At 45.1% G+C, this 15,386-nt stretch overlaps 1 pseudogene; it reads right to left on the bottom strand.

The window, feature by feature from the left end:
* Positions 1-2,911: 2,911 nt before the first annotated feature.
* LOC137544654 (uncharacterized) overlaps positions 2,912-15,386 on the bottom strand; it is a 79,209-nt pseudogene continuing 66,734 nt past the window's right edge.

Genomic DNA, 15,386 nt, shown 5'->3' with positions numbered 1-15,386 from the left:
CTGGTTTCCTTTAAGGGTGCCATACATCAGCAACTTGGCAGTGTATTTTTGGTGAAATGCTGTCAGATCACATATATTTTTGGGGGATACACTACAGCAGAGCTCAAACTATCCCAGCAGACCTTTAACACCACTGCGAAAGTCATGTATATTTGTCCCCACCCATGACCACACCCACGGTCTGCTGCACGACCACGCCCATTTTTCGGCGCACCGCGCGGCGCAGGGTTTTTTTTTATGCCCCCTGCAAATTTCTGTCTGCCCCCTTATATGTGCCTGTCTAGAACCGGCCCTGTATGTAGGTATATATATATATATATATATATATATATATATATATATATTAGTATATATGTATTAGTATATAGATCAATTTCATATACAAGCATACATGTATCTAATCAGTGTGATATTAAAGTGTCTATAGAACAACCAGCCACACACACACATCTGTGCAGGAAGAGCTGGCTGCATGAAATAGAGAATAGTCAAATTCTTCTTGCTGGGCAAAACCCCTAAGTGCCCCAAATGGGGACACCTGGAAGGTCATAAATAACATATTTCCCCGTGATCATTGAACTGTGCTATTTCTTGTAAATCACATGACTTTCTGTAATTATGGTGACATATGATGATATACTGCGCATGAGCAAATCCTGTATTGAGTAGGATATAAGGAAAGCAACTGAAGTAAAGAACTAGCATATTGTGTGCTCACATTCTGTGTCTGTGTGTGTTCTGTTAACCAGTTTATGTCCTGGCGCCAGGAACTTAAATAGTCTAAAAACATCTGATATCTGACAAGGCCATGACATGAACTTACATAGCAACGACTCCTTTCAACACATACATGCGATTTTATATATACTAGCCGACACGTGGCGTAGCATACGCCGAGCTGGAGGGGGTAGCAGGCGGGAAAGAGGTGTTGGGCACAGCGGGGGGGGGGGGGGGGGGTAGGACCCCCCCTCCCTCACCTGGGTCCCCCATCTGTCATCACTTTCTGCAATGCCGCCCACTGTATTGTAAGTGGACGGCATTGCAGGAAGTGACGACAGTGGAACACACGCTGGAACGCCGAAGAGGTGAGTCATCCCCGCAAGCTGCCTCTTACTAATAGCGGCGGCTGCTGCTGAACTTAAGCTAGAGGGGGAGCGCAAATGGGGGACCCAGGTGAGGGAGGAGGGTGTCCGACCCCCCTCAAAGCCGCTGTGCCCAATACCCCCTTCCTGCCCGCTACCCTCTCCAGTTCGGCGGCAAGTGTAGGACCACCCCTGGGGGCAGGGCGCTACTTCTTCTTCTTGCTTGGACCAGCCCCTTCTTCTTGCTTGGACCGGCCCTGGGGGCAGGGTGCTACTTCTTCTTGCTTGGACCAGCCCCTTCTTCTTGCTTGGACCGGCCCTGGGGGCAGGGCGATACTTCTTCTTCTTGCTTGAAGGTTGAGGCACTTACTCTATTATATATATATAGAAGATAGATATACGGGTTGATTCACAAAGCCATGCTAACTCATAGCACGGTCGCTAGCGTTTTGCTTCCGCAGCTATCACGAATTTTCACGTTCAAATGAAAATTTGCGATTCCGAGCGAAAATTTGCGATTGCACACAAAAAATGTTATGAGCGTTATAACGCGTGCAAAATGCTAACGCGACCGTGCTACGAGTTAGCACGGCTTTGTGAATCAAGCCCATAGATTGGGATCCGTTTCTCAGTTTTTATTCGCTCTATTATTATTATTATTGATTTATATAGTGCCTGCATCTTCCGTGGCGCTGTACAACAGCATACAGGGTATAACAATTACAAAATAAACAATAAAAAAACATTTGAACAAGCATTCCTGAGTGGGTATATTTTTAGTGAAAGTGTGAACCCTACCCGAAACTTGTAGTGGCTACCCATACTCTCACCAAATTCCACATGGAATCATGGTTCTCCCCTGTGATGTCACCAGTGGGTAGACCTCAAATCCCCTACAGAGCTGGGACAAGGTCCTCCAGCTTCCAAGGCTGAGACCCCAAAGTGCTCCCCTCCATCCCTCCCACCCAGCTGTCACCCCCCTGATTGCTATTAGACTAAGAGGCGCCACAGGGCCCATAACCTCCCCAACACCTTCATCTCTAATTATCTGGCTTGCAGTCACTGCCATGTATCCCCTTTTCTTATTTCTCTCTGTTTCAAACACAATAGGGGAATGATAGCTGAGTGAGTTGTGAGTCCCCTCCTACACTGCGCCCTGAGGCTGGAGCCTCTCTCGCTTCTGCCTCAACCCGCCCCTGATCCCCAGACATATATTTAACCACTTCAGCCTAACTGGACGAAAATTTTTGTCCAGTTAGGCTGCTCGCACTCTCGCGGGTCGCGCTCGCTCCCGCGGGCCCCCCGTGCATGCTCCCGCTGGGGGCCGTTAGCCCAGCGATCAATGAAAGGGATTATAAATCCCTTTCACTGATCGGACCCCCCTGGAGAAAAGCCAACAGCGTCTCTTCAGACGCTGCGGCTTTTCTGAGATCAAAAAGTTCCCCTGCCTCTATCTTCTTCCTGGGAGCGAGATCGATCGCTCCCAGGACTTTTTGACTGTGGCCATCTTGTGGCCAAATAGCAAAGTACACCAAAAATCACTTTACATGCAATAAATACATTTTTACCCTTGTAAAATCCCCTGTTTACCTCCCACACCAAAAAATACCCACATACAAGTTTTAATAAAAAATTAAAAAAAAATTACGATAATAAAAAAAAAACATAAATAGTTACCTAAGGGTCTAAACTTTTTTAAATGTTCATGTCAAAGAAGTATATCAAAATGATTTATTAAATTATGGTCTTCTAAATAGTGATGGACGCAAATTGAAAAAATGCACCTTTATTTCCAAATAAAATATTGTCGCCATACATTGTGATAGGGACATAATTTTAACGGTGTAATACCCGGGACATATGGGCAAATACAATACGTGAGTTTTAATTATGGAGGCATGTATTATTTTAAAACTATAATGGCTGAAAACTGAGAAATAATGAATTTTTTCCGTTTTTTTTTCTTATTCTTCCTGTTAAAATGCATTTACAGTAAAGTGGCTCTTAGCAAAATGTACCACCCACAGAAAGCCTAATTGGTGGTGGAAAAAAACAAGATATAGATCAATTCATTGTGATGAGTATTGATAAAGTTATTGGCAAATGAATGGGAGGTGAAAGTTGCTCAGATGTAAAAAATTCTCAACCCTGTAGGCTGAAGTGGTTAAATAACCTCCCCATACCCACAGCCCAGCATAAAGGGGCTCAGTGAAGGCAGCAGTGAAAGTGTGGAGGTGTCTGATGGGGTCACACAGGGCATAAAAGGAGATCTGCCCGGCCTCATAATCCAGACATATCCTGACTCTATCACTGGGGATCTCGTCTGGTAACCGGATCTCTTTATTGTCATGTCTCACTGAATACTGATTATACCCCCTTTCCAAACACCAGGACTTGTTATTATATCCAATCAGTGACTGATCTCCTCTCCTGTCTATACTGGGGTAACACATCCCGACTCTCCAGTTTTCTGATTTCCCAACATCCACTTCCCAGTAATGTCGCCCTGAGGAGAATCTCTGGCTGCTCAAGACCTGAGACCACTGAAATCTCTCTGGTGTTTCGGTGTGATTCTGGCTTCTGTCTGACCAGGATGCAGTTTTCCTGTTTTTTGATATATGTAGATTATTAGCAGCTGTGTTTACATCCAGTAATATGTCTGCATACACTGGCAGCCCTGATGTTTGCTGTGCAGCTCCAATATTTGTCCCCCCAGCCTGGCGTTGCATGTTTTGTACGGTGGGGGTGGACTTGAGGTCTAGCCTGGAGCGTTTAGCAGTGATGGGAACTGTGTCCTCTGTCCTAGAATGTGGATAGGCCTGTGTGTATGTACATTTCTGCACAATTACCCTATACATAATATCAGATAGTCCTGTGTGTAATGTGTGTGAGATGCCGGCCACATCCAGATCCCCTCCATCATGGAGCTGTTTATCATGTCTCTCTCTGTCCTCCATGTGAAACAAGTCACCTGTGTCTGATTCCTGTAAGACAGTCAGTGGATCAGTCATTTTACACAGTTCCTTAATGGGACACATCTTCCTGGACAGCTCCTCCTTCTTTATCTCCAGCTGCTGAATGGCATCCTTGTATGATTGTGACACCCGCTGTGCCTGCTTTGTGATGTCACTCAGGACTCTCTTCTCCAGACCGTCCAGCTGTCTCCTGATGTCTCTAAATAGGGCAGTGACTCTCTCTGTTTCACTATCTGCTTTTTCTTGAGCTTTCTTCCTGCGTTCCTCCAGACTCTGGACTCTTTTCTCAGCCTCCTCTGTCTCTGTCTTGAGTTTCTGCAGAGAATTTCTTATCACCCCCTTCATCATTTCAGAGGCCTTATCAATAGACATCACTTTATGGCCAGCATGTTCTCCAGTCATAGAGCAGGACACACAGACATAGGCATTATCATTAGTGCAGAAATATGTAATTAGTTCATTATGAACAGAACATTTCTTCTTCTGTGGATCTGTCTCTATAGAATGAAAAGCCTCAGCTATATTGTGTAACGTTGTGTTCCTCACCAGCTCAGGTCTCCTCCTGTATATCTTCTGACATTCAGGACATTTATATTCCCTTAGAAGCACCTGATGGTCCCAGGCTTGTGTGATGCAGCCCCGGCAGAAGTTGTGGCCACACGGCAAGGTCACAGGATCTCTATAGATCTCCATACAGATGGAGCAGCGGAGCTCAGCAGTCACATCCGCAGATGCCATTGTCACACCTGGAATCAGAAGACCAAAGGTTAAATCAGGGGTGGGCAAACTTTTCAGGCTACAGGCCACATTCTCCTTGATTCCTTCTTCTCTTCCTTCTCTCCCTAAGTATGCAACTCTGACAGGTTTCCTACAGGATGTAACTCACCCAATCACATTTTCCAGCGATAATATCCACGGCTACGGTAGCGTACATTCTGATGGCAGGTCACATGACACTGCCGTTGTCATGGAGATCACTGCTGGAAAGTGTGATTGGGTGAGTTAAATCTACGCATGCACAGCACGTAACTTTAGAGGGAGGGAGCCGAGCAGAGGAATCCGGCCCTTTATTGGTAAGCCAGATTAAATGTCGCAAACATCAGATTTTGGGTTCATGAACGTTGAATCTGAACATCTCAGAAAAGTTTGGATTTGCACGAACCGGGCGAACCTCCATAGACTTAAAGGGCAGGCAAATTTCACAAACTACACTGTTTCTGGCTACAAAAGTGATGGAAAACTAGTTTCGAAGGCTCTATCACCTGGACAGGGGTATAGAAGAGGGGGATCCATGACAAAAGTCCCACCAAAAATTACAGAGTTGGCGCAAAGTCGGGTTTTAATCCCTAAAGGGCAGAAATCACAGAACATTCCCACATTTGAGGAATAAAGAGCTGCTTTAAAATGTCCAGAGTGGTGATGTAAGGGTTATGCCCGCTTCACACTGCCACACCAAATGCCGCATTTACCGAGATTGAGCGCTAACAGGTTTGTAAGGCTCTGAGGTGCGTGGGTGCTGCATGCGTGCTCAACTGAGGCAGACTGGCTCAGTGTACAGGTGAAATTTTATTTTTTTCTTGGGCCTATTTGTGAAAGTTATTGATAAAAAAAATATTTGACAGTTATTTATGTATAGATTTGTTATTTGTAACAAATTAAAAAATACAAATTTATTTATAAAAAAATACAACATATCATGGTAATCTATCTATATATATAAAATCGGATGTGTGTGTGTGTGTGTGTGTGCGTATATATGTGTGTGTGCGTGCGTGTGCGTGTGCGTGTGTGTGTGTGTGTGTGTGTGTGTGCCGCGATCACGCGAAAACGGCTTGACAGATTTGAACGAAACTTGGTACACAGATCCCTTACCACCTGGGATGATATGTTCTGGGGGTCTCGCGGCCCCCCTGCACACGTGGGCGGAGCTACAAACAGCAAATCAGTTTCCACCCATTCAAGTCAATGGAAAAAATGTAAAAGGCCGCCATTCTCACAGTAATCAAGCCAGAGTCCCCACACTTGGCACAGTTGGTCACTTGGTGACCGAGGTTACAAATTGAGGGAAAGTGGGCGGAGCATAAAACAGCCAATCAAATTTCAGCCGTTCATCTTAAATGGGAAAATGTAAACTGCAGCCATTCTTAGACTGTTAATCGCAGGGTTCTCAAACTTGCCACACTTGGTCACTGGGTGGATGTGATTAAGATTCAAGAAAATGGGTGGAGCCTACAACAGCCAATCAAAATTCACATATTGATTTTCAAGGGGAATATTTAAACTGCTGCTATTCTTACACTTTTAATGGCAGAGGCTTCAAACTTGCTACAGTCGGTCATTGGGTGACTGGGGTCCAAATTCACTAAAGGGGCGGGGCCACATACAGCCAATCAGATTTCCTTGGTGGATAAACTGCTTCCATTCACACATTTTTGATGCCAGGAACCTGACAGCTCACAAACTTGGTCATTGAGTGACTGTGTGTCAAGGTTACAAAAAGTGGGTGGAGACAAAACAACTTTTACTGGGAAAATATAAACTGCAGCCATTCTTACACCGTTAATGGCAGGATTCTCAAACTTTGCACAGTTGGTCATTGGGTGACAGATTAAGATTTTGGAAGGTGGGTGGAGCCTACAACAGCCAATAAAAATTCACCTGTTGATTTTCAAAGGAAATATTTCATCTGCTACCATTCTCTTATACTGGTAAAAGCAGATGCCTCAAACCTGGTACAGTTGGTCACTGGGTGACTAGGGTCCAAATTCAGGAAGGGGGCGGAGCCACAAACAGCCAGATTTGTTTATTTTTCAATGGGAATATACAAAGTATTGATACCAAGGACCCCAAAGCTGATAAACTTGATAATTGAGTGACAGTATGTCAAGGTTAGAAAAAGTGGGCGGTGGCAACAACTTCATTTTTTACATTGCAGGGTTCCCAAACTTTACACAATTGGCCACTGGGTGACTGGGATGAATATTCAGAAATGTAGGTGGAGCCTACAACAGCCAATCAAAATGTACTTATTGATTTTCAAGGGGAATATTCACATTGCTACCATTCTTACACTGTTAGTGGCAGAGGCCTCAAACCTGATACAGTCAGTCATTGGGTGACTGGGGTCCAAAATCACTAAAGGGGTGGAGCCACAAACAGCCAATCAGATTTGTTAGATTGAGTTCAGCCATTCTGTTATTGGCAGGGTTCTCAAACGTGACACAGTTGGCCACTGGGTGACTGGGACTAATATTCAGAAAAGTGGGTGGAGCCTACAGCAGTCAATCCAAATTCACCTTTTTTACATTGCAGGGTTTTTTACATTGCAGGGTTCCCAAACTTTACACAATTGGCCACTGGGTGACTGGGACTAATATTCAGAAATGTGGGTGGAGCCTACAACAGCCAATCAAAATGTACTTATTGATTTTCAAGGGAAATATTTACATTGCTGCCATTCATGCACTCTTAATGGCAGAGGCCTAACATCTGCTACAGTTAGTCACTGGGAGACTGGGGTTTAAATTCTAAAGGGAGTGGGCCAAAAACAGCCAATCAGATTTGTTTGATTTCAATGGTAAAATGCAACTTATTGATGCTAAAGACACCAAAGCTCATAAATTTGGTCATAAGTGACTGTATGTCAACATTAGAAATAGTGGGCGGAGCCAAAAAAACTAACTTCTTACATGGGGAAATGTAAACTGCAGCTTTTCTTACACTGTTAATGGTAGGGTTCTCAAACTTCACACAGTTGGTCACTGGGTGACTAGGATTAATATTAGGAAAAGCAGGTGGAGCCTACAAGAGCCAATCAACATTCACCTATTGATTTTCAAGGGGAATATTGAAACTGCAGCCATTCTCACACTGTTAATAGCAGAGGCCTCAAACCTGCAACAGTCGGTCGTTAAGGGTTTGGGGTTCAAATTCAGCAAAGGGCGGAGCCAGATTTCTTTGCTGCATAAACTGCTTCCATTAGCACAATTTTGATGCCAGGAACCCAAAAGCTCACAAACTTGGTCATTGAGCAGTGACTGTGTGTCCAGGTTACAAAAAGTGGGTGGAGTTAAAAACAGATTTTTCTGGGAAATTGTAAACTGCAACACTTCTTCACTGTTAATTCTCAAACTTAGCATAGCTGGTTACTGGGTGACTGGGATTCATATTCAGAAAAGTGGGTGGAGCCTAAAAATGCCAATCAAAAATCACATGTCACTTTTCAAGGAGAATATTAAAATTGCTTCCATTCTTGCACTGTTAATGGCACAAGCCTCATACCTGGTACAGTTGGTCATTGGGTCACTGAGGTTCAAATTCAGAAAAGGGGACAGAGCCACAAACAGTGAATCAGATTTGTTTCATTTCATGGGAAAATACAAATTATTGATGCCATGGACCCCAAAACTCACAAACTTGGGCATTGAGTAGTGACTTTGTGTCCAGGTTACAAAAAGTGGGCGGAGCCAAAACAACATTCACTGGGAAAGTGTAAACTGCAGCCCTTCTTACACTGTTTATTTCAGGGTTCCCAATCTTTGCCCAGATGGTCACTGAGTGACTGAGATTAATATTCAGGGAAGTGGGTGGAGCCTATAATAGCCAATCAAAATTCCCCTGTTGATTTTCAAGTGGAATATTTAAATTGCTGCCATTTTTACACTGTTAATAGCAGATGCCTCAAACCTGCTACAGTTGGTCATTGGGTGACTGGGGTTCAAATGCTGGAGAGGGGTGGAGCCACAAACAGCCTATCTGATTTGTTTAATTTCTATGGGAATATACAAATTATTGATGCCAAGGACCCCAAAGCTCACAAACTTGGTCATTGACTGTTTGGGTGTTAGGGTTAGAAAGTGGGCGGAGCCAACACCAGTCAAATACATACCCGGGCAACGCCGGGTCATCAGTGGGTGGAGACAAATACAAATTTCACTGGGAAAATGTAAACTGCAGCCATTCTGTTAATGGCAGGGTTTTTAAACTTTGCACAGTTGGTCACTGGGTGACTGTGATTAATATTCAAAAAAGTGGGTGGAGTCTACAAAAGTGAATCAAACTTCACCTGTTGCTTTTCAAAGGGAATATTTAATTGCTACCATTCTTGAACTGTTAATGGCACAGGCCTCAAACCTGGTACAGTTGGTTATTGGATGACTGGGGTTCAAATTCAGAAAAGGGGGTGGAGCCACACACAGCCATTCAGATTTGTTTCATTTCAATGCAAATTATTGATACCAAAGACTGCAAAGCTCACAAACTTGGTCAGTGAGTAATTGTGTGTTAGGGTTAGAAAAAGTAGGTGGAGCCAACACCAGCCAAATACATACCCGGGCAACGCCGGGCAATCAGCTAGTATATATATAAAATCGGATGTATGTGTATATGTATGTATGTGTGTGTGTATGTGCCACGATCACTCGAAAACGGCTTGACCGATTTGAACGAAACTTAGTATACAGATGATATGTTCTGGGGGTCTCGCGTCCTCCCTGCACACCTGGGCGGAGCTACAAACAGCAAATCAGATTTCACCCATTCAAGTCAATGGAAAAAATGTAAAAGGCTGCCATTCTCACAGTAATCAAGCCAGAGTCCCCACACTTGGCACAGGTGGTCACTTGGTGACCGAGGTTACAAATCCAGGTAAAGTGGGCGGAGCATAAAACAGCAAATCAAATTTCAGCCATTCATTTTTAATGGGAAAGTGTAAACTGCAGCCATTCGTAGACTGTTAATCGCAGGGTTCTCAAACTTGGCACACTTGGTCAATGGATGAATGAGATTAAGATTCAGAAAAGTGCATGGAGCCTAAAATAGCCAATAAAATTCACCTATTGTTTTTTAAGGGGAATATTTAAACTGCTGCCATTCTTACACTGTTAAAGGGAACCTGTAATGATCCGCTCAGCTGGATGTGCTGGCAGACAGCTGTTTGACCATTCCTCTAGTCTGTGGGCTGCAGGTCTCTGCAAGAGAGACCTGTTTTTCCATTACAAGTTTCTGGTCTGTTTTGCTGCTGAGGAATTTGCACACACTCGTTATGCAAATCCCTTACCTGCCTCCTTTGATGACTGGCAGTATAAAGAGCTATGTTTCCCAGAGTCCTTTGCTGGTCATAAGAGTTAGTTCCTGTGTAACACTCGCCTGGAGTGTCAGCCGTGCTCTTCGTTTGAAGATTAGCCTAGAGTAATTCCTGGAACTGCACTAGGCAGTTTCTCTAGTGCAGTTAGGATTGCATATCTGTTTTGTTTGTCTGTTGCGATTGTCCTGTCCCAGCGGTGGTCGACAGGAAGTCGTTCTGATCTTTGTTCTTGGAGTATAGCTGGAGCAGCAGTTGCTACCAGCTATCTTATCTGTTCTGTCTTGCCAGGATCGCACTCGCCTTGCGCTAGTGCTGTGGATCCTATCTCTCGCTTATTTCTGTTTTCGTGTATCTGTCTTGTCTGCTACGAACGCTTGCTGAAGGCTCGGTGAGGTAACCGTTAAGCAAGCGCTCGCGTCCTCTGTTTTATGTTTGTCTGTCCGTGGTTAGTTAGGCGTGCTTGTCTCTGTTGTGCTTAACACGCGGAGACCGCGCATAAACACGCGCACTGTTGCGAATGAGTGCGGTGTTTGCGTTTAGTTAACGTTTGTTATTTTACTTATCTTCTCATTGTATGATTTGCTGTGCCTTTGCTACTCTCGTGTTCTGCCTTGCTGTAGCCTTGTGTCACCTCTGGCAATCGCCTCTCTCGCGATTGCGTTCCTGTTTCATATCTGCTGTTGTGTGTGCACCGTCGCGGGTGGGCGGCTAGTTTGGTGCACACACATACAATCTGTCCCTGTGCTCTTTCTCTTCCCCAGTCACTTCTCTTGCGATTGCGTTCTCACTTGGTTTCTTCTGTTGTGTGTCCACCATCGCAGGTTGGCGGCTAGATTGGTGGACATACATACATTCCTCATCTGTGCTTATTCGGTCTTGTGTCGCTGTTAGCAATCGCCATCTCTGGCAATTGCATTCTCGCTTTGTCTTCATGGTTGTGTGTTCATCGTCGCAGGGTGGCGACTAGTTTGGTGGACACACATACCCTCTATCGCTTTGATCTCTCTCTTTCAGGGCTATCTTGCCCTGCGTTTCTTCCCTTCGTGCAATTCCTGTCTGGCGTGTGTGGTAGGGCAGAGGAGTTGTTCCTCTGCACTCCACAGCGCCACCTGCCGACAGGAATTTCCCTCTACAGGTGCATTGCACCTTTTGCTGGGTTTCCTCAAATTACACGCTTGTGGAGGATTTCCGCAGTGTCAGCGCACGTCTTGTGCGCTGATCACGGAGAGAATTCCACAATCGTTACAGAACCAGAGACGACCAGTGTAAAAAAAAGGAAAAAGCTTTCATAAATACCTGGGGCTTCCTCCAGCCCCATAAGCCTGGATAGCTCCCACGCCGCCGTCCTCTGCTGTCTCTATTGCCGCTACCGGGTCCCGTCACTTCCGGTGGACGCGGCCAATTGTACGTATGAAGGGGCTCTCTCCATATCCTTACGCATGCGCCTGCGTAGTATGGAGGCGCATGCATAAGGGTATGGAGAAGTCCCTGTTCTTGCGTACAATTGGTCGCGTCCGCCGGCAGTGACGCACTGCGCTTGTGTCAACTGGCTCAACTGGCCGTAAGTACGAGACCCGGGTACCAGCGGATAGAAGCAGCGGAGGACGGCGGTGTGGGAGCGATCCAGGCTTATGGGGCTGGAGGAAGCCCCAGGTATGTATAAAAACTTTTGTCCAAGGTCTCTGGTTCACTTTAATGGCAGAGGCTTCAAACTTGGTACAGTCGGTCATTGGGTGACTGGGGTCCAAATTCACTAAAGGGGCGGGGCCAAAAACAGCCAATCAGATTTCCTTGGTGGATAAACTGCTTCCATTCACACATTTTTTTATGCCAGGAACCTGAAAGCTCACAAACTTGGTAATTGAGTGACTGTGTGTCAAGGTTTCAAAAAATGGGCAGAGCCAAAAACAAATTTCAATAGGAAAATATAAACTGCAGCCATTTTCACACTGTTAATGGCAGGCTTGTCAAACTTTGCACAGTTGGTCACTGGGTGACTGGTATTAATATTCAGGAAAATGGGTGGAGCCTACAACAGCCAATCAAAATTCACCTATTGATTTTCAAGGGGAATATTTAAATTGCTGCCATTCTTACACTGTTAATAGCAGATGTCTCAAACCTGGTACAGTTGGTCACTGGGTAACTGAGGGTTCAAATGCAAAAAGGGGGCAGAACCACAAACAGCCAATCAGATTTGTTTAATTTCAATGGGAATATACAAATTGATACCAAGGACCCCAAAGCTCATAAACTTGGTAATTGACTGATTGTATGTCAAGGTTAGAAAAGGTGGGTGGTGCCAACAACTACATTTTTTACATGGGACATTATAAACTGCAGCAATTCTTACACTGTTAACGGCAGTGTTCTCAAACTTGGCACAGTTGGTCACTGGGTGGCTGGGATTGATTGTATGAAGGGCAGCAATGTAAATATTTCCCTTGAAAATCACTCTTAATGGCAGAGGCCTCAATTCAGGTACAGTCAGTCACTGGGAAACTGGGGTTTAAATTCTGAAAAGGGGGAGGGCCACAAACAGCCAATCAGATTTGTTTAATTTTAGTGGGAAATTGCAACTTATTGATGCCATGCACCCTCGAGCTCATACACTTGGTCATTGAATGACTGTACGTCAAGGTTAGAAATAGTGGGCGGAGCGAAAAACAACAAACTTTTTACATGGGAAAATATAAACTACAGTTGGTCATTGGGTCACTGGCGTTTAAATTTAGAAAAGGGGGCGGTGCCACAGCCAATCAGATTTGTTTCATTTCACTGGGAAAATACAAATTATTGATGTCAAGGACCCCAAAGCTCACAAACTTGGTCATTGAGTGACTGTGTGTCCAGGTTACAAAAAAGTGGGCGGGGCCAAAAACAAATTTTACTGGAAAAATATAAACTGCAGCTATTTTTACACTGTAAATGGCAGGGTTCTCAAACTTTGCCCACATGATCACTGGGTGACTGATTAATATTTAGGGAAGTGGGTGGAGCCTATAATAGCCAATCAAAATGCATTTGTTGATTTTCAAAGGGAATATCTGAATTGCTGCCATTTTTACACTGGTAATAGCAGATGCCTCAAACCTTCTACAGTTGGTCATTGGGTGACTGGGGTTCAAATGCTGGAGAGGGGCGGATCCACAAACAACCTGATCTGTTTAATTTCCATGGGAATATACAAATTATTGATGCCAAAGACGCCAAAGCTCATAAACTTGGTCATTAAGTGTTTGTGTGTTAAGGGCTGGTTCAGACGGACGGTTGCGGAACGTTTACCGGAAGCGTTCGGAACGTCGCGGTAAACGTTTACACCGAGCTTTTGCGCGCGTTTGCACAAACGCGGCGTTCGGGTCCCGATATTCGCGAGCGTTCGAGCTGCCCCTGGAAGCGACATGTAGCTTCCAGGGGGCGGCCAACCGCGACGGCTAATGTCCCCCTAGGGGAATAAAAACAAGACCGCAACACAACGCAATGCGAAGGCTACTGAAAGCCTGACCGCGCAGCCGCCGCAATGCCCCCTAATGTGACGCCACCGAAACGTCTGTCTGAACCAGCCCTTAGGGTTAGGAAAAGTGGATGGAGCCAACACCAATCAAATACATACCAGGGCAACGCCGGGTCATAATTTCAATGATAATTTCAAAAAATGTTAAGTCAGCAGGTGTCAGGCTGGCAGCTGCAGACTTGCCTGCTATTCGTAGTGGGGGTGATGTGGTGGTGTCGCGCAACTCCAATGCAGAGTCACACAGTGGAGGCTTGCCACCAGTTGCCATTGGTGTTCAGTGGGTGGCAGCCTGACAGCAGGCCTGCCTGCCATTTGTGCTGGTGCAATTCCACTGCAGCGCAGAGCCATGCAGTGGAGGCTTGCAAGCAATGGAATGCAGGCTACCTGAAACTCCACCATGGTGTCTGAAGAACCAAGAATGAGAAGGGAGGGGGGTGGGGGCTGGTGTGCGTGAACTAGCACCCTCTTTTTGTTTAGTTTATCTTGTTTGTCAAATTTAATTTTGAAAAATTGAAAAATACATACATATATAACATACTTGTGTTTTTGACATAATCCATTTTAATCCATTTTGAAAATTGAAAAAAAGAAACAAAAAAACCCCATACATCTCATAAAATAAAATTCTGTCCATACACATTTTGTGGTGGTGGACCACACTGTTACCAACCGCGACTGGGTGGCTTTCTTCCTGCTCTCCCACCAGGTCAGGCAAGGATGTGGCATTCCTACTCACTATATATGTGTAATTAACACTGCAAACCTCAGCCCTGACCATCTACAAAAAGGTTAACTTTTAAATTGTTACCATGCTAACAAGTTATGCAACCATGCAGCCGAGATTGGGTGGAAACAGGTCTGTAAGGCCCTTAAAGGGACACTTAAGTCAAACAAAAAAAATGAGTTTTACTCACCTAGGGCTTCCAATAGCCCCCTGCAGCTGTCCGGTGCCCTCGCCGTCTCCCTCCGATCCTCCTGGCCCCGCCGGCAGCCACTTCCTGTTTCGGTGACAGGAGCTGACAGGCTGGGGACGCGAGTGATTCTTCGTGTTCCCAGACACATTAGCACCCTCTATGCTGCTATATGGTATATGATATATGCTATAGCAGCATAGATGGCGCTATTGTGGCCAGGAACGCAAAGAATCACTCACGTCCCCAGCCTGACAGCTCCTGTCACCGAAACAGGAAGTGGCTGCCGGCGGAGCCAGGAGGATCGGAGGGAGACGGCGAGGGCACCGGACAGCTGCAGGGAGCTATTGGAAGCCCCAGGTGAGTAAAACTCATTTTTTTTGTTTGACTTAAGTGTCCCTTTAAGTGTTCCGGTGCTACATGTGCGCTCAGCTGAACAGACCAGCTTGGGCGTTGTTATTTATAATATATATATATATATATATATACTAGCTGATTGCCCGGCGTTGCCCGGGTATGTATTTGGCTGGTGTTGGCTCCGCCTACTTTTTCTAACCCTAACACACAACTACTCACTGACCAAGTTTGTGAGCTTTGCTGTCTTTGGTATCAATAATTTGCATTGAAATGAAAAAATCAGATTGGCTGTTTGTGGCTCCACACCAGTGTTGCCAACCTCAGAAATACATTTTTACTGACAAAGCACAAAAAATTTACTGACAAAAAACCTTTTTTACTGACATGTACTATTAATGAAATTAAATGAAAGGGATCACACATGCGCCCTACGTGCAATACACCGGCAACCACATGGAGCTC

Source organism: Hyperolius riggenbachi, chromosome 2, assembly GCF_040937935.1.
Source record: "Hyperolius riggenbachi isolate aHypRig1 chromosome 2, aHypRig1.pri, whole genome shotgun sequence".
Classification (NCBI taxonomy): Eukaryota; Metazoa; Chordata; class Amphibia; order Anura; family Hyperoliidae; genus Hyperolius; species Hyperolius riggenbachi.
The sequence above is the reverse complement of the archived record's forward strand: the minus strand, read 5'-3'. Positions and strand labels throughout refer to the sequence as shown.